Consider the following 18129-nt stretch of genomic DNA (forward strand, 5'->3'; position numbering starts at 1 on the left):
CACACGGGATTTCACATGAGGCTCCCACTGAAAGTTTGGGAAGTCCCCGGGGTAACACAGTCCTGTTCTCAGGTTGTTGCGATGTCTTCCTAATGGCCCTTCGGACTGAGAACCGTAGTCCTGACTTACACAAAGGGCAGGCCTGACGTGCCGCTCAGGGCACGGGTCGATTCCAACCGCAGGCCTCTGTGTGTTAGCATCAAGCCTCTTTCTCTGTCCCTGAGAGAGAAAGTTTTGTGACTCAGCTGGCAAGATGAGATAATGGGTTTCTTTGTTTAGCATCTGGGCCCTCCAGGCACCAGGACTTTCATTTCGTTTAGTTTGATTTAAAAAACTTACCATTATAAAAGTGGTGGTGAGGGGGAGACACTTTCTTTTTTAGTAAAGGCTTTATTATTTATTTTTAGAGAGGGGAAGGGAGGGGGAGAGAGAGGGAGAGCCAGTGATGTGTGAGAGAAACACGGACTGGTTGCTTCTCACACACACCTCACCCGGGGATCAAACCAGCAGCCCAGGCGTGTGCCCTGACCGGGAGTTGAACGGTGACCCTTTGCTTTGCTAGACGACACCCAACCAACTGAGCCATGCCAGTCGGGTTGTGGGAGACACTTTCTGAGAGTAAGGGGAAAGACTTCTTTAAAATCTCTTATGAGCCAGAGTGATGAGTGAAAAGTAAGAGTAATGAGCCTGGCTGGATATACTTCATAAAGCCAGAGAAAGTGTCTTTTGCCAAAGGTAAGTACTTGAAACCCAGTTCAAGATTTGAGTAGAGCCAGCCTGGCTTATCCCTAATTTAAAACAGACAAGGGGAAAATGAATCAGTAACAATGTAAACCCCAGGGAGCCAAGAGAAACTTCAAAATGCTTCTTGTATCTTGTTACTGCATTCTTGTTCCAATTCTCTGTTTTCTAATCCATTCAGTTCATGGTTGTGAGATTACCCATATTTTTTGGACTATAGACCTACCTCACTCTAGCCCCCTCCCCTGCAAATTTGGGAGGGATAATGGTTGTTAATGCTGCTGTTGAGTTCTGTTTACATTTACATTGGTGAAATATTATGTTATGTTATTAAATATCTTACCACATTTTTTGCTTCAAAATTTTTTTCTGTTTTCCTACTCTAAGACCTGGGTGCATCTTATGGTCCAAAACATAGGGTAATCTCCCTGAAATACCGTTTAGTAGTGTATGACCCTTTCTCTGCTCAGAAATCCACAAGAGTGGCTTACTGCCCCCCGAAGGAGACCAGAGCCAATAGCCTAGCTGAAAAAGGTTGTCTCGTGCTGGCGTCTGCCCACCTGTGAGACTCATCTTCCACAGCTGTAGCCAAAGGGTTCTCCCTGAGTATCCATATACATTTCCACCTCTTGTTTTTTGCTTGTGTGGGTGGTTCTCAAACCCTGGTGTGCGTGAGCATCAATGAAGAGACTCGTGGAAAGTACCAGCACCAGCTTCATGCTATTCTTATGTGTAGGATGTCTCCGTGCCTGACTCTGCCTTTCTAGTCTGTTTTGGAGGCTGGCTTCAGATACCCCAGCAGCCCAGCTTAGATAAGCAGATACAAAAGGAGAAGACATTCTAGGCAGGAGAAAAATGAGGCAAACACTGTCTGAATGTCTGAAACCCAACAGTCAACATTTAGGTTTGCACGTTGCATCAAAATGAGGCAGCAATTGCTTGATGCCCCCGCACAGGGACATTCTAGTGCCCTTTATTGGGAAGGTGTGGGCTTTGAGGTTGGAGAGGGTAGAGTGTGAGTCCACTATTTCTTACACGGGCTGGACTGGTTTGGGTAGGTCACTTATTCGTCTGACATCTAGTTCACTTACTTGGAAAAATTGGGCTACACCTTATTGTAGGGATTAGATATTATGACCCATGCGATGTGTTTGTCTTGCAGTGGGTACTTAAAAATGTTGATTCCCTTCCCTTCTGTTTGGGTAACAGAGCCAGAATGGGGCACTGCTGTGACTGAGTGGCGGATACCACCAGCGTTGCTAGAGACTGGATGCTTGGGTCCCTCCAAAATTCGTATATCCAAGCCCTAACCTCCAGTGGGTGTCTGGAGATGGCGCCTGTGGGAGGTGATTAGGTTTAGATGAGGTCATGAGCGTGGGGTCCTCATGATGAAATTAGTGTCCTTTTAATGAAAGGAAGAGACTCTTTCTCCATAATGTGAGGACACACTGAAGCAGTGGCCATTGGTAAACCAGGACACGGGCTCTCACAAGGAATTGAATTGGATAGCACTTGGATCTTGAGCCTGCAGTCCCCAGTAATGTGAGAAATCAGTGTTTGTTGTCTAAGCCACTTCTAAGCCACTCAGCCTGCGGCATTTCCTTAAAGCAGCCTACACTGAGACGAGTGCCTTGTCACATCCCCCATGTTCCTTTGCCATCTCCTACATTCCGGTGCTCGGGGACTTTCTCTCTGAGGCATGCTTTTCCTGCCTACGTGACAAGGTGGAGACTCTGGGGAATTACACTCTTAGGGGACAGTGACTAATGGGAACTGTTTACAAACACCCCGCTTCCTCACTCCTTGGGTTTAGTAACTCAGAAGTATTTTACACTGATGGTCAGAGTGAGCCCGTGAGAGTGAACTCCAGCCACCCGTCATGGTAGCTGGCTAAGAACACACTTTGGGTTGGCTGCCTTCTTATGCTTGTCTTATCCACTCTTTTTGCTACTATTTTTTCATCTTCTACATAAATTATTTGCATTTGAACCCCCATCTCAGAGTGGGCTTCTGGAAGAATCCAAACTAAAACAGACATCTAGCCTGCATTCTTCCTCATGACTCCTTTCTGTAGGGCTGGTCTAGCTGCTTCCCAGTTGCTTTATAGATGTGGGTGGCAGAATAGGCATATCACCTCCTTCCTCATAAGCTACACTGTCATCGTGTAATATAAGAAATGTGACAGTGGCAATAACATGCTACGTCTGAGTCATCCTAATGTGTCCGTGAATACAACAGTTGGTCACATTCCACGTCTCTGATATTAAGCGATGAATTAATTATTGATAACCAGTCCTATGTTTTCATCAATCCAATATTAATAGAGCAGTATCTCACACGTGGCAGCCAGATTCCTTTTGAAGGATTTCTTTACTCAGAAATCCGACTACGTCTCTTGCTTCATATGAGATGGATTGTGTGCATTCTGGTGAGACGACTGGAGGAGATAGAATGTTTAAACGTGGGTTGTTGTGTTCTGAGTTGGCACATAACAGGTTTTCCCTAGGACAAGGATCAAACCCAGTGAAAGATTTTAATTGTCTGAAGCTTTCATTAGCGTGGATTGCAGAATTTGCTTTTGCTGACCTACTTCACGGTAGCCTCAAAGAGGGAAACACAACACACAGACAGGGCAGAGTGGGAAATAACTTTTCATCAGCATAAATCACATTCAGAATTTAGTTTCAACTATTTTGGCTTTGTGATCTCACCCTTCTTTGGGGTTCTGTAGTATTTTCTACCTGTAGTGCTCTGTGTCTTGTGCTAACACACTTACTGCCGTACATCTTGTCTTTTCTGCTGCGTCATAGTCTCCTCGAAGGCATGGTAGTCTGTGTTGTTGACTTGAGATGTTCTCTCTCTGAGTGTCTTATATTTTACCCATCCTTGCATCCAGACCTTAGTGAAGAACCAGAAACATTGTAATATTCCATGAATGCTGGTTGAGTGACAACCTTTGTTACTGAATGCATGTAATCAGTAAGATGTCAGGGCAGAGGGGTGCTTAGTTCGTATCCTTACCATACTTTAAAAAATAATCTCTAAGGAGTTCATGTTTTTTGATGCTATTGTAAATGATAGCTTCTAAAATTTCAACTTCCAATTTTTCATGGATTGTATATAGAAATATATTTTTATATTAAAATACATTTTTATATATTTAAAATATATTTTAATAATATATATAAAATAGACAAATATGTATGGTTATATATAAATATATTTCTATATGTAAAATAAATAAAATTATTTTATATGTTGACTTTTTATCTTGTCATCTTTGTCATCTTGCTCAGTTGTTTAAGTCCCTAAGAATTTTGTGCATGATCATCTCCTCTGTATATGAAGACAGTTTTATTTCTTTCTTTGCAGGCTATATGCTTATTTTCTTGTTTTACTGAATTGTCTAGGACCTCCAGAATAGTGTTTAGAACTTCTGAGAGTAGAAATCCGTGTCTTGCCTCCACATTAAGTAGGATATTCAGCCTTTCGCCAATAAATATGGCATTAGTTGTAGTCTTTCCCCATTAAATTTAATACTAGCTGTAGGTTTTATTTCAGGAATCTTTCCTAAGGTTGAGAAATGTTCTTCTATTCCTAGCTTGCTGAGAGTTTTTGTTTTATAATCATGAATAAATGTTAAGACTGCCAAGTATATTTTCTGTATATATGAAAATGAACACATATTTTTCTTTAAGTTGGAATGTTTAGGCAGTTACATTTTACGTTACTATTAGTATATTTGGATTTAAATCCACATTCGTGCTATTGTTTTCTACATCTACCACCTGCTCTCTTTTTTTTTAATCTTTTGAGTGTGGTTTAGAGTTCCATTTTCTATCCACCACTGCTTATTAACTATATTTTGGTTTGGTTTTGTAATGGTTGCTCTGGGGTTTACCATGCGCAGCTTTCCCTTACCATCGTCTATCCTCATGTAACATAATGCATTTCACAGACAACGCGTAGAAATTATAACAACACTTCAGTTTCATTCTCCCATCTTTTGTAACATTGCCACACATTTTACTTGTACATACACTTCGAGCCCCACACTAATTTGTTATTGCTTTTGTGTGACTTCACTAATTATATCTTAGACATGTTGAAAATTGAGAAATTACCTTTCATATTTATTCATGAGTTCCTATTTCTTTGTGTAAATCCAAATTCACATTCAATGTCATTTCTCTTCTACATAAAGAATTTACCATGACCATTTCTTGAAACGTAAGTGTGTTGGTGAGGCAAGCCATCATCTTTTGTTGATTTGACAAGTGTATTTTTTTGCTTTCATTTTTGAAAGGTATTTTCATTGTATATTGAAGTCTAGGTTGAAGAAGAGGTTTTTTGGTGACCCTCAGTGGACATGCAATATGAGCAGAAATATTGTTTTAAACCACTAGTATTTTGCGGTTATTTGTAACTGGGGCATAACGTAGCCTACACTGTTGACCCATTTGCTGATAGAAGAGAAAACTCCCGCTATGTGTAGACCCCTTCCTCATTTTTGTCTTTGCGCTCAAAGCCTTCCTGAATGNTCGTTTGTAACATCGCCACACATTTTACTTGTACATACACTTCGAGCCCCACACTGATTTGTTATTGCTTTTGTGTGACTTCACTAATTATATCTTAGACATGTTGAAAATTGAGAAATTACCTTTCATATTTATTCATGAGTTCTATTTTCTTTGTGTAAATCCAAATTCACATTCAATGTCATTTCTCTTCTACATAAAGAATTTACCATGACCATTTCTTGAAACGTAAGTGTGTCGGTGAGGCAAGCCATCATCTTTTGTTGATTTGACAAGTGTATTTTTTTGCTTTCATTTTTGAAAGGTATTTTCATTGTATATTGAAGTCTAGGTTGAAGAAGAGGTTTTTTGGTGACCCTCAGTGGACATGCAATATGAGCAGAAATATTGTTTTAAACCACTAGTATTTTGCGGTTATTTGTAACTGGGGCATAACGTAGCCTACACTGTTGACCCATTTGCTGATAGAAGAGAAAACTCCCGCTATGTGTAGACCCCTTCCTCATTTTTGTCTTTGTGCTCAAAGCCTTCCTGAATGGAAAACATGCAGACTATCTTTCTGGTGTCTGTCTCCTGAATCTGTTCTGAAATCCTAAACAAAGGCCAAAACTTTAAGGTAACATTGGAGGTGTTCTTGAGTTTTCCCCCACCCTTTCTTGTTAAGTGTCTCTTCTCGTTTACGTTGAAAGACTACAACTCCAGCCAAGCCAGGCTCTTCTCTGTTTGTCGTCCACACCGTGCATTTCCTTCCATCTGTGTACAGCATGGCAATCGGAACAGGCTCTTGAATTAGACAAATTGCGCTCAAATTCTAGTTTCAGCTGCCACTCACTGTGTGACCTCAGGCAAGTCACTTACTCTTTCAGAGATGGTTTCTTGTCGTGTGAACAGGAGATAAAGTCAGGATCTTCCTTGCAGTATTGGGGGGAAGATTAATAAGAAAATGTTTGAAAAGTGTTTCGTACAACACTTGACTTATTATTGGAAGTTTAGCTACGTCTTTATGCATTCCTTCTAGATGGAATCGGCCATCAGTGACCCTACTCAGTCCTTTTGTCCTGCTACCTGTGTGTTTCTACTTCCAGCCCATCATTCCTTCTTTATCTGTAGCAGCTACATACCATTTCTTATTTTCTGAAATCCCAAAGTAATTATTGGTACATCTTCTAGATCACATATTATGATCTGACATATACCTTATTGGTTTAAATACACAACGTTTAGCATGTATTAGACTTTTAGCTTCTTGGAGGTAGAATCCATGTCTGTTTTTTAATTCTGTATATCTCACAACACCTAATACTGGACCTTAAAAACCACTGAGTAAGGGACCTACTATTGAGGTGAACTTAGTAAAGATTTTTTGAATGAATAATGAATGGAAATTTACTATATTTTCCCTGGTTTACACCACAGCCACAGCTCCATTCTCTAGGCCCTGAGTTTCAGCTGGTATTTCATTAATGAAAAGGGAGACAATGAGAAAGAGGAAAACTTTGGAGCACCTGCTGAGCTAGGTACATTCCCAGCATCATCTACCTGATTTTCACTTTCGCCATTTGAGACAGGTGTTTGCTAGGCCGTGCATCCAGGTAACTGACGGAGTCAACAGAGTTTGTTGACTTCTTGGAGACATGCTGTTTTCATTACATGGTATTTGTTTTTGAGTCAGGCTTTGTGGCTATGTTCACAGCTTTTTTGAAAGCCAACTCATTTTCTGTTTGGACTCTATTAAGTGGGATGGGGACATTTTAAAATATGTCGTTCTTGAACTGATTTCTTCCTTCAGACCCCAGGAGAGCTTTGGAGTTTGAGACAGAGACACTCAGAGCAAGTGATCATGGCAGATCAATACCAAATTGGAATAGAGTGGTCCTGAAACGACCTTGAGAATTGATTGAAAAATCTGTTTTTATCTAGACAAACTCCACTCCGGAGCCCTGTGAAGAAGCCCAACGGAGTGGTGCAGCCTAAGGACGAGAATTCCTTACGGAGTCCATGAAAGTAAAGAACAGCTACCTTTGAGGGGACCTGAGACAGTGTTGTTGTATGTGGAGGAGGGGACAGAAGCCTCCTCCACAGGTATCACCTCCCCTATCAACACATCTCTAGATAGCTAATGGCTGCAATTGGAATTTGTTGAACAAATGGGGGGAGGAAGGGCTGTGGGAGGTTGTGAGAGAAGGAGCTATGGGGAAGGGCATTGCTAACTTATTATCTGTGGCCAGAAAATGTCGTTCATTTATTTTAATACCTGGGCCTTTGGGGCTTGTCTCGGCCAAAAGTAGCTCTACTCAGGATGCTAATTGGAGAAGAATGCATGATTTTCTTTGGATCTAATTCCGTCTGAACTTTGCAGACAAGGCCCTATGATTCTCAGGTCAGGATTTACAAATTGCCTTTGCCATTTCTATTTTGCTTCTCACCCCTGCTTCATGTTGTGAATGGGCTCATGTTAATACAGATTTGACCTCAGTTCTTGTACAAACAGGCAAACTTTTTAAACACTTGACATTTCTGAGTCATATATAAATAAATTTCTTATTTCTCCTATCCTTTTCCTCATCACCTTATGGGTACTTTTATGTAACATTTAAAAAAATTCAAACCTCTTGGGCTAGTTATTTATGCAATTATCTTCCTCACCTGATTTCTCGACTAATCCTTATCATATCCCATAAGGTCATAGTAGATAGGTAGATAGACAAACAGATATGTATACACACATATATCTGTGATATGTGTGTATATGTGTCTAGATGTACATATCTCAATAAATATTTGTTGAATTACATTGAATTCCTGGACAAAACCTACTTATCCAGTCTAATAACTAATTCTTACCCAGCACTTCCTATGCCAGAAAGCCTCTAAGAAATTTTCATGCATTAACTCTTTTAACCCTCACACCAACCTTCCATTCTCTAGAGGATGAACCGGAGACACAGAGAAGTTGAGTAAACTGTACAAGGTCACACTAATCTCACCTAAGAGTCTGTCTCTGGACTCCATGTTCTTTATTCTGTGTTTCTTTCCCAGTTGCACTAATGCAAGGGCCAGAAAGTTAACTACATGTAGCCAAACTATTTCTTTAGAATTTGGTGTCACTACTGCCTATAGGAACTCACATCTACACAAACATACACATTTCATTCATTCATTCGTATTTTTTCACTGAGGGAATATTTGGTGAGTGTTTACCAATGGGTTTGTACATGCTAAGTAGTTGGGATAGGTAGTGTGTGTGTATATGTGTGGGCTTGTGTGAGAGGGGAAGGATATGTATTTTCTTTGTCCCTGAGTCATTAACTTATAGTTTATTTGGGGAAATTTCAAATCTTGTTTTGGGCCTATCCCTGATTCTTCCTTTGGTATTTCAGGAAAAGAAGTTGAGGTAAGCGGGTAGGAAGAAACCATGGATGACAGGTCTCAGAAAATCCACTTATATTGTTGCCTCGAGGGTGGCAGTCTGTTGCCATGCCAACTTCTCTTCTCGTGTAATTGGTTAATAATCCCTGGAGTCGTTTGCCACAGGTGTCTCATAACCCATCCCCAGCCATTGCTGATTGGACCAGAGAAAGTCACATGACCCAAGGTAAATCATTGTAGCAGTGCACAGACACAGAGGTGTCAGTATATTAAATTCTTACCTGGTAGTCACGTAGAGCTGAGCCTTGGGGGTGGGTCTGGGTCCCAATCAGAGAAGAGAGCTGGTGAAAGGGGGAGGCAGAGTTAAAGGAGACCACCTGTAGACTGAGAGACAGAAAGAAGAGCTGAGATTTTCAGCTTCCCAGCTCCAGTCCTGTGAGAGCTGTCTGTGTTCTCACGTGTTAGGCTTTCTGTGAGTTTCCATGTTACATCTTCCCAAGAAAGATCCCAGGTACTTCTGAAACAGCTTCAAAGTATTTCTTTTATCTAACACACAATGACCCTTGGCTTGAACACAGAGTGACTCCTCTCTCCTTCAGTGAGAACACTCAGAAGACAAGGCTTTGTAGCTCAAGAATATTATGGTGGTGGTTCTGTATTGTCATTGGCTGTAGGTGTCATCAGGTCTCCACTTCTCTGCTGTGAAGATACCGATGATCCCATAATCTTTGCTTCCTTTTTACTTCTCTGCTCTCTGCAAGGCGGGGTTGAAAATGTCCCTGAACAATGGAAGTGGGTTGTGAAGGGCCAAGCCTTGATGCTAAGCTCTAATGAGCGTGATTTCGGCTAAGGAACAGGACACGCCAATTTTGCTCTCTGTTGGAATGACGCATGTTTGGATGTATCTCAGTTCTGCTCAGAGCAGTGTGTTGAGTGGTCCCCGATATCAATGTAAACGATGGGTAACTCAATATAAACAATTAAAATAGGTTTTAATAGAGGGTTACATAGAAGACCTAAAAATGACAGATGGTGGATTATGGGAATTTCTCTACCCCTTTAAGTACCTGCAGACGCACAGGAAAGTGGAAAGGTTGTTGGGTTGCCTATCTGCCAGGTTGCCCTCAATTTTCTCACGTTTAAAGTGGGGGAATAGAAAATAGATTAGATGACCCAGCAATTCCACTCTTAGGAGTATATCCTAAGAATCCTGAAACACCAATCCAAGAGAACCTATGCACCCCAATGTTCATAGCAGCACAATTCACGATAGCCAAGAGTTGGAAGCAACCTAGATGCCCATCGGTTAATGACTGGATCACAAAACTATGGTACATTTACACAATGGAATTCTATGCCGCAGAAAGGAAGAAGGAACTACTACCCTTTGCAACATCATGGATGGAACTGGAAAGCATTATGCTGAGCGAAATAAGCCAGGCGGTGAAAGACAAATATCATATGATCTCACCGTTAACAGGATTCTAAACAAACCAAACATGCAAGCAAAATACAACCAATGACACTCAAATATGGAACAGGCTGACAGGGTCCAGAGGGGAGAGGGGAGAGAATTATAGGGGAAAAGGGAATGGACTCACATGAACAAGTATAAAGGACACATGGACAAGAACTAAGGGTGGGGGGCGGAAAGGGGAGGGAGGCGGGGAGCATGGGGCGGGGGGCGGGCAGGGTTGGGAATATAAGACAGAAATCTGTACTTGAACAAGAATTAAATAAAAATTATATTAAAAAAAGAAAATAGATTAGATGATCTATAAAGGCCCTTCCAGCTCTGTGGATGACTATGAGTGGAGTGGCAGCCATTTCACCAAAGTCCACAGTTTAAGTATGCAAAGAAATGGTATGCAACTAATCTTCTGGTGAATATTTACATGGTATCTGCTAGGGGGGCCAGTACATCACAGTGTGTACATTTTCGTTATGGGTTAAGTGGTGGAGAGTTCAGTTTGTGTTCTTAGAAAAATAAAAGACCTTTACTCTGTCATTCCTTGGATGCATTTTTTTTAGGAAAATGAAATTTCTACTGTAAGTGCAGGCAAAGGTGGAGACCTGCTCAGAGAGATTAAGATCAAAGTCTGCAGGGGTGGGGGGTGTGAGGGTTTAAACTAATGAAGAAATAGTCTAAAGTTCTTAGCCTAGTGCTTTTCATGTTGCAGGGGCTTGGTACAAGCCAGATCTTTTCCTTCGGTCTGCACCCTCTATCCCCGCTCTTTCATCTTTAGTTTTCCAAGACTCCTTGCACCGTAAGATCCATACAATGACACGTGGGTGGTCTAACCTGCCTCCTTAGGAAACTAGTAAAACTCATTCCTAGCTGACTTAAACTCGTTCCTATCACAAGGAAAGACCGTGAAAGAGAGTAAAGAGACAGTTTGGGTTGAAATAATTCAACCACTCTCAGAAGAAGGATTCATTATGGGTAAATGCTTGCGGATGGACTACAAAGATGCAATGCATATACAGATATTTTGAGGACAAGAAGGAACACTGGCTAGGTGAAATGAAGGTGAAAGCCAGTCCAAAGTGCAAACTAAAATGAAATGATGACACTACTCCGTTAATTAAGGGCTATCCTTACAGTAGAGTCAACCTCATGTTGTATTTTTAGAAATCCAGTAACTATCACAACAATAAATTGTCTAGGGCCGGATAATTAAAAAACACTTCATGAGACTTATGTGTTTAGCATATAATTCAAAAATATAGAAAGATAACTTCTGCTTTTCAGAGAATAATCTGCTTTGGGTTGGGGGAGGTGAGGAGAGGGTAGAGAGCTGCCCGTCTCAGGAGCCAATGGGCATCGAGGAATGAAGAGAGCATGTGTGTGTGGCTCTACCCTAGTTTCCCTGCATGGCAACAATTAGCTTGAGATCCTGCAGCCATCATCTTTTTTCTTTCAATAAAATTAAACAGGAAACTGGTTCTCAGGACACTGACAACTCAACTTGTCAAGACTTCATGGTCGTGGACTTGATGTGGATGCTTACAAAGAGCTGAGATTTTACTGTGGTGGTGCATGAATGGGAAGTCACAAAAGTATACATCACATCAAAGGCACATTGCTTTTCCATGCAGAGAGTTTCACCTTCTTCACATTTCCACCCGCTCAATCCTATTTAATGCTTAAAAAACCTTGCAAGGCAGGAATTAGTTTCATCATTTTTATGTCATTTTTTTTGCCTTACATCACTAGTTTATTTTTCCTTTATTTTTATCATTGACACCATTTCTCCCCACTTTGCCCACTTCCACCCATCCCCTTCCTCCTTCTCCCTCTGGCCAACGCCGCAGTGTTGTCTGTGTACATGGGCTATGCATGTATGTTCTTTGGCTAATAATCCCTTCCTCTCCTTTCATTCAGCCCTTCCCCCCCCCTGACAGCTGTCAGTCTGTTCCATGTTTCCACACCTCTGTTTCTATTTTTAGAGGAAGCAACGGAGGCTCAGAATTTAAGTGATTTTCCCAAGGGATCTGGCAAAGCAGGAACTTAAAATTTACACAGCCAAATTTAGTTTTCTTTCCCCCCACACCTGCCTCTGTTGATTAAAACTTCTCCAAGGGCTCTAAATCTTACTTTCTGTGAAAATCATTACACTAAGAAAACATAGTTTGTCCTGCACCCAGCTGCTATTTTCATTTTCTGTTACCAGGTGGAACAGTTTTGCAATGTCCTATTTCAGTAGTTTTCTAACTTTAGGATACTGAAGGATCACTGAATATCTTTTTAAAATGCAAAGTACTGGGTCCTACCTCCAGAAATTTTGAGACAATAGGTCTGGGGAAGAGCCAGGGAATCTGCATTTTAAAACTGTGAAATATCTTCAACACTAAAGATTGTGTAAATTTAAAGTGTACGACATGTTTATTTGGTATATTCATAGAGTGCAATGTGACCGCCACTGTAGCATTAGCTAGTACCTCTATTGCATCACATAATTATCCTCTTTCTTTGTGGTGGGAATAATGAACATCCTGTCTCTTAGCAAGTTTGATCCTTATAATACTTGCAAGTCTGTCCCCTTAAATAAGCTCTCTCCATATGATCCAGCAATTCCACTTCTGGGTTCATATCCAAAGAACATAAAAACAGGATCTCAAAGAGATATCTGTACTCCCTTGTTTATATGGAAGCATTATTCACAATAGCCAAGATATGAAAACAAGCTAAATGTCCTCAGTGGATGAATGGATAAAGAAAATACACAATGGAATGTTATTCAACCACGAGAAAGAATGAAATTCTGCCACGTGTGACAACATGGATGGACCCTGAGCACATTATGCTAAGTGAGATTAAGGCAGACAGAGGAAGATAAATACTTATGACATCAATTATATAAGGAACCTCAAAAAAGAGAGTGGAATTCATAAAGACCGGAGAGTAGAATGGTGACTACCAGGGCCTCAGGGCTGGGGGGAGAGGAGGAAAGCTTTTAAGGAGATCTGCATTTCAATCAGCACCCTAAGTAATTCTGCAGAGGAGCCTGGGGTGGAGGACCACACTGTGAGAACAGCTCCAGTAACTTTTCTAGTTCATACTCCAGTAACAAATGGAGACTGGATAATTGGGTTTTCTTTTGTTTTTGTCTCGGAATTTATGTTTTATTGTCTCTCAGTATTCCCAAAGGGTTCCCCCTGGAATTATGACTCTGCCATTGATTTCTGCAGCCTTGTCATCAGTATGTGTGGCCAAAGGTTTCCTTGTCTCGTGTGCCCTGAGTAGTCCTATCACATCTGGCTCAGACTTCCCGGGGTGTGGCGAGACTGACCAGGGTGACTTATCAGTTACCATTCTCCTAGCTTCAGCAGTTTTGACCCTGGTATATTGTGTCTAACATTTTCAAGTTACAAAATATCATTTTTATTACTCTTCCATCAACCTTAGCTGTGTGGTTCTGGTAATTCTGGTAATCCTCATCTCCAGGCCTTGGTTTCCAAGCCATTTGTGTCATAGAATTGTCATGGAAATTAAATAAGATCAACTATGTTGATTTCATAAGCTGCAAACACTATGGAAATGCCTATTGATTTCATTGGTATTGGCTCCCTACCATTACCGGTGACTTTTCCGGAAGGTAGGTGTGGCTGAAACGAAAGTGGGTTATGGAAACTGGCTTTGTCCTTAGCCCCAAGCCAAGTTTCCACGTGCACAATCCCTGGAAGTGGATGATTTTAAGACAGATGAGAGGAGAGATGCTGGAAACCAGTGTGGCATCCGTTCCCTAAACTTGCCATGCTGATTATGCCTGGTCCTTAAGTACAGGGCAGGCAGTATGTTCCAGATGAAAAGAGTGCCTGTCCCAGAGATTCCGAGGGGGACAGTCTCATCCATGCATCCACGTCAGTGTGGGTGCATTGCCAGGGAAACACTGCACACTTGGCTCCTTTGTGGTTTGTGACTCTGGGAACAACAGAACCACCCTAGGAAGAAAAGCAGCGTTTGGCTCTCAGAAGCTAGAACCAGCCAAAGTAGCATCAGAGCTACCTCCCTGAAAAGACTTATGGGAAGAGAAATATTGTGGAAGGGGCTAAATGGAAAGGATTGTCAGCACGTACGCGTCACTCCTCAGGATCCTGAGACATAACTGGGGAGAGAGGGGAGACATGCAGAGTGTTTAGTTGCTGGCCTCACGTAGATGGCATTTCTTTAGGTTCAGTCCTTGATTCTATTTTTCCCTTACTCTAAATTCTTTTTCAAGTAATCTCCTATATACTGAGGAGACTCCAAAATATATACCTCTATCTGCAGCCTGTCATCCAAGCTCCTAAGAGCTTCCCTTGATGCATTTGGGCACTTCAAGCTCCCTATGTCCCCCAAAGCACCATCAGTCAACTCTGCAACCCAATTTCCTCTTGTAATTCCTTAGGTCAGTGTATGGCTGCAGGACTATTCAGCTGTACCCGTCAGCTCCTCCTCTCCCCATTCTTGTTCACTCCATTGTCACAAACTGCCAAGTTTACTCCTAAGTGTTCATGACTCAGTCTCCATCTCTCCATCCCTCAGCCACCGCTGTGGTTACTGCTCCCATAACCTTCAACCTGTTGTTGGGTTCCCACATCCTCTTTTGCCTTCTCACATCCTGGCTCGAATAGTTGCCATGAAGACTCTTTTAGAAGAGGCAAATCTAATTGCATCATTGGTGAACTTGGAATCCTTTGGTGCTTTTGTATTGTTCTTAACGTGATGACTATACTCCTGAATGCAGCTGGTGCAGCCAGGCTGGAAGAGACCACGCTACCTCTTACTCTTTCCCCTGCCCTGCCTGGTCCTGCCTGCAAGGTCTTTCTTTAGTTCCTCGGAGGAGCCCCAGCTCACTTGCACTTCAGGGCCTTTGCATCTGTGGTTTTGTTGGTGAGAGGGACTCTTTTCTCTCCTTTTCATCTAGTTAACAACTTCATGTGCCAATCAGGGAATTCTGGTGAGATATTAAAAACAAAACAAAACTCCTTCTCTAGGCTACATTCCATTAGGACCCCCTACTTCCCTCTCACGCTACATACCACAGTTTTCTAAATATTTCCCTATGGTGGTGAACACACAATACAATAAACAGACGATGTGCTATAGAATTGTGCCCCTGAAACCTATATAACTGTATTAACCAATGTCACCCCAATTAACTCAATAAAAACAAAAAAGTAAATACATAAATAAAGTGAGGGAGAGCCTGTGCCTATAGCATTCACTTTTATGTCACCAATGCCTGGTACAGGTGACAAAATACCTAGCAGGTACCCAATACTTATGTACTCAGTGACTGAATAACTATGAAATTCAGAGACAGTCTCATTCCAAGTGTGTCACAGAACTGTCACTTCCAGGGGGATTCTACCCAGTGACTGTCAAACCTCCATGTTAATGGCCAGACTGACATGTGCCAGGCATGTTGGATTGTCAACTCCACAGCCACATTTCTCCCTTTCCTCTAGAAGCAATTACTGGTTGCTAAGCGTTCAAACATGCATTCAAAAAGCAGCTCATTGCATTATGTTAAGAAAGAAATGACAATTTCTAATTGCTTCTAGTAGTTAATTACTTTTAATTATTAGTCTAAATAATAAATTACTGCTTCTGAGTAGGTTACGGGCACAGTTGGAACATTCAAAAATGCAATTTTCGCAGTTGTTTACATCAGAACATGTTTACTGAATTAGAGCACCATAATTACCCCCACATAGCTGTGGCAAAATTTTTTTTTGATAAATTCAATCAAAATATATCATTTGTTTGTCAGCTTATTTCAGAGATCGAGCATTAAAATGAAACAACCATCCTTGACTTTTTCAGTTTCTTCAGCGGGTAACAATATGTCAAAATTAGGATTTTTGTTTTGTTTGGTTGACTAAGAACCAAATTAGAATAATTTCTTTTGTTATTTAGAACAATAAGAAAAATAATCAGACCTCTAACAGTGTTAAAAATTGGTTACACAACCAGCTTACTACTCATGGGAAAAAGAAATTATGCCTACTTAAATGGAAATTGTAAGAAATAGTAAAAACTCCAGAACTATTTTATTGAGTTATAACATATCTAAAGTACACAAATCTTAAATGTAGAACTTTAAGACTTCCCAACCCTGGGCTTGAATCTGTCACCTCAGTAACCAGTTTGTTGGGTCAATGACAGAAGTGGATAACCTGTGGCAAGCTGTAGGCTGACATTTTAACATCTCCTAGTATTGCTACAACCCCGTATCATCACTCTTTTGTTCCCATGGTGACCTGGGACCATCCCCTGTGTGCTGGCCAGACTTTTCAGATGTCTCCAAGATCTTTATCTTCTGGGATGCCCTTTTGTAATCTGCTCCCCTTGAGTGTGGGTTGGACCTGTGTCTTGCTTCTAACCAACCACACATGGCTGACATGATGAGATATCCATGATGACATGGATGTGATTGTGTAACTAATAATGAGACTGTAGGGCCCACCTTGCTGGAGCCTCTGTCTCCCTTGCTGGTGTTGAAGAAGCAAGCTGCCATGTTGGGAAATCCCAGGTGGAGAGAAGCTATGAACAACTTTAGGAGTTGAGGGTGGTCCTCAGATGACAATCAGCAAGTAACTGAAGTTCTCAGTCCTGCAGCTACAAGAAACTCAAGTGGACCAACAGCCTACCTACACTTGGAAATAGATCCTTCCCAGTTGAGCCTCAGATAAGATGACAGCCCCGGCTGACTCCTTAGTTGCATCCTTGAGAGCACCTGAGCAGATCCCCCAGCTGGGGGGGTCATTTAAGAGCTGGGCTTGGATGTCTGGCCTGCAGACATTGTGAGATAGCAAATGTGTGTTGTTCTAGGCTGATAATTTGTGGTGAAATTTAGAAGTACCTCCATTCTCTTTTCGCACTGACAGTGATCACCAGAGAATCCTAAAAGACTGATCTTTATAACCAAAATTACTAAAAGCTGCCAGCATTACAGCTCTTAAATGTTCATCTAAGGTCCGGTCTACAGCCCCGTACACGGAACATAGAGCTTGGAACAGGAGACCTATCGGGTTGCACTGTGTGAAATGGCCATTTCTGTAAATGACATGGAATGTCAAAATGTTCACACATTTAAGCTCTTCTTGAGTCTTCCACTAATAGCAGTTTAGCTTAAACTCACTTTATTTCATTTTTCCTCTTTTTCTCACCTATAAGATCAGAAATAATGATAAATAAGATGTGTTAACATTTTGCCTGCTTTGTTTCACTCCATCCTCACGATTGCCTATGGCAGGTATTAATTGCCCCATTTTTCAGATGAGGAAACTGCAGCTTGGAGAGGCAGCGTAACTCATATAAAGTCACACAGTGCTGCAGTTGGAACGCAACTGTGGCTAAGTCAGCTCTAGAGTTCATTCTTTCAGATTCATTGTGCTACAATTCTTCCCTTATAGCAACACTATAATGAGATCATAAAGAGGAAGGATTTACAGTCAGACAAGTTTGAAGTCTGGGATTCAAAGTTTGAATCCCAAACTTCAAACTTCAAGTTTGAAGTCTTGGATTCAAACAGATCCAAGTTTGAATTCTAGTTTTAGTCTTGTGTGTCTTTAGAAAAGTCAGTTTACCTCTCTGGCCTCAATCTGCTTGTCTGAAATATATGGACAATAGTAGCTACCTCATAAGTTTCTTTTGATAATCAATTGAGATAACACTGCAAGCAAAGGCTATAGTAAACATTAAAAAAATCATCCTAGCTGTCTTTTAATCAATACTGCGAGGCCAAAAATGGGTTTAAAGAAGTGAAAGCGTTTTTGAACTAGAAGGCTTGATTTAGTTCATAACATTTATTGCAAGTGTGTGGTCCTGAAATATTTAGCAAATGAAGAGCTACTTCTTATAAAATTAGTTTGAGTCACAATAATGACCAACAAATCATGTGATAAGTCCAAGAGAATTGGCCAAAGAAAGAAAAAGAATAGAGAGCATTTGGCTGTATCCAAGCAGGTGAACAGTGTAAACAAAAAT

The 18129-nt window shown here is 41.2% G+C and overlaps 1 long non-coding RNA gene across 1 annotated transcript in view; it reads right to left on the minus strand.

The window, feature by feature from the left end:
• Positions 1-554: 554 nt before the first annotated feature.
• Positions 555-18129, minus strand: part of LOC118988673 (uncharacterized) — a 126711-nt gene continuing 109136 nt past the window's right edge. Inside the window, exons 5-6 of the long non-coding RNA XR_005066828.1 lie at positions 8933-9035; positions 555-788 (exon numbers count right to left, since the gene is read on the minus strand). This is a non-coding gene — a long non-coding RNA (uncharacterized LOC118988673). The remainder of the gene's footprint in view (positions 789-8932; positions 9036-18129) is intronic.

The sequence above is a fragment of the Sturnira hondurensis genome, unplaced genomic scaffold, assembly GCF_014824575.4.
Source record: "Sturnira hondurensis isolate 20B ecotype Veracruz unplaced genomic scaffold, ASM1482457v3 Scaffold0006413, whole genome shotgun sequence".
Taxonomy (NCBI): Eukaryota; Metazoa; Chordata; class Mammalia; order Chiroptera; family Phyllostomidae; genus Sturnira; species Sturnira hondurensis.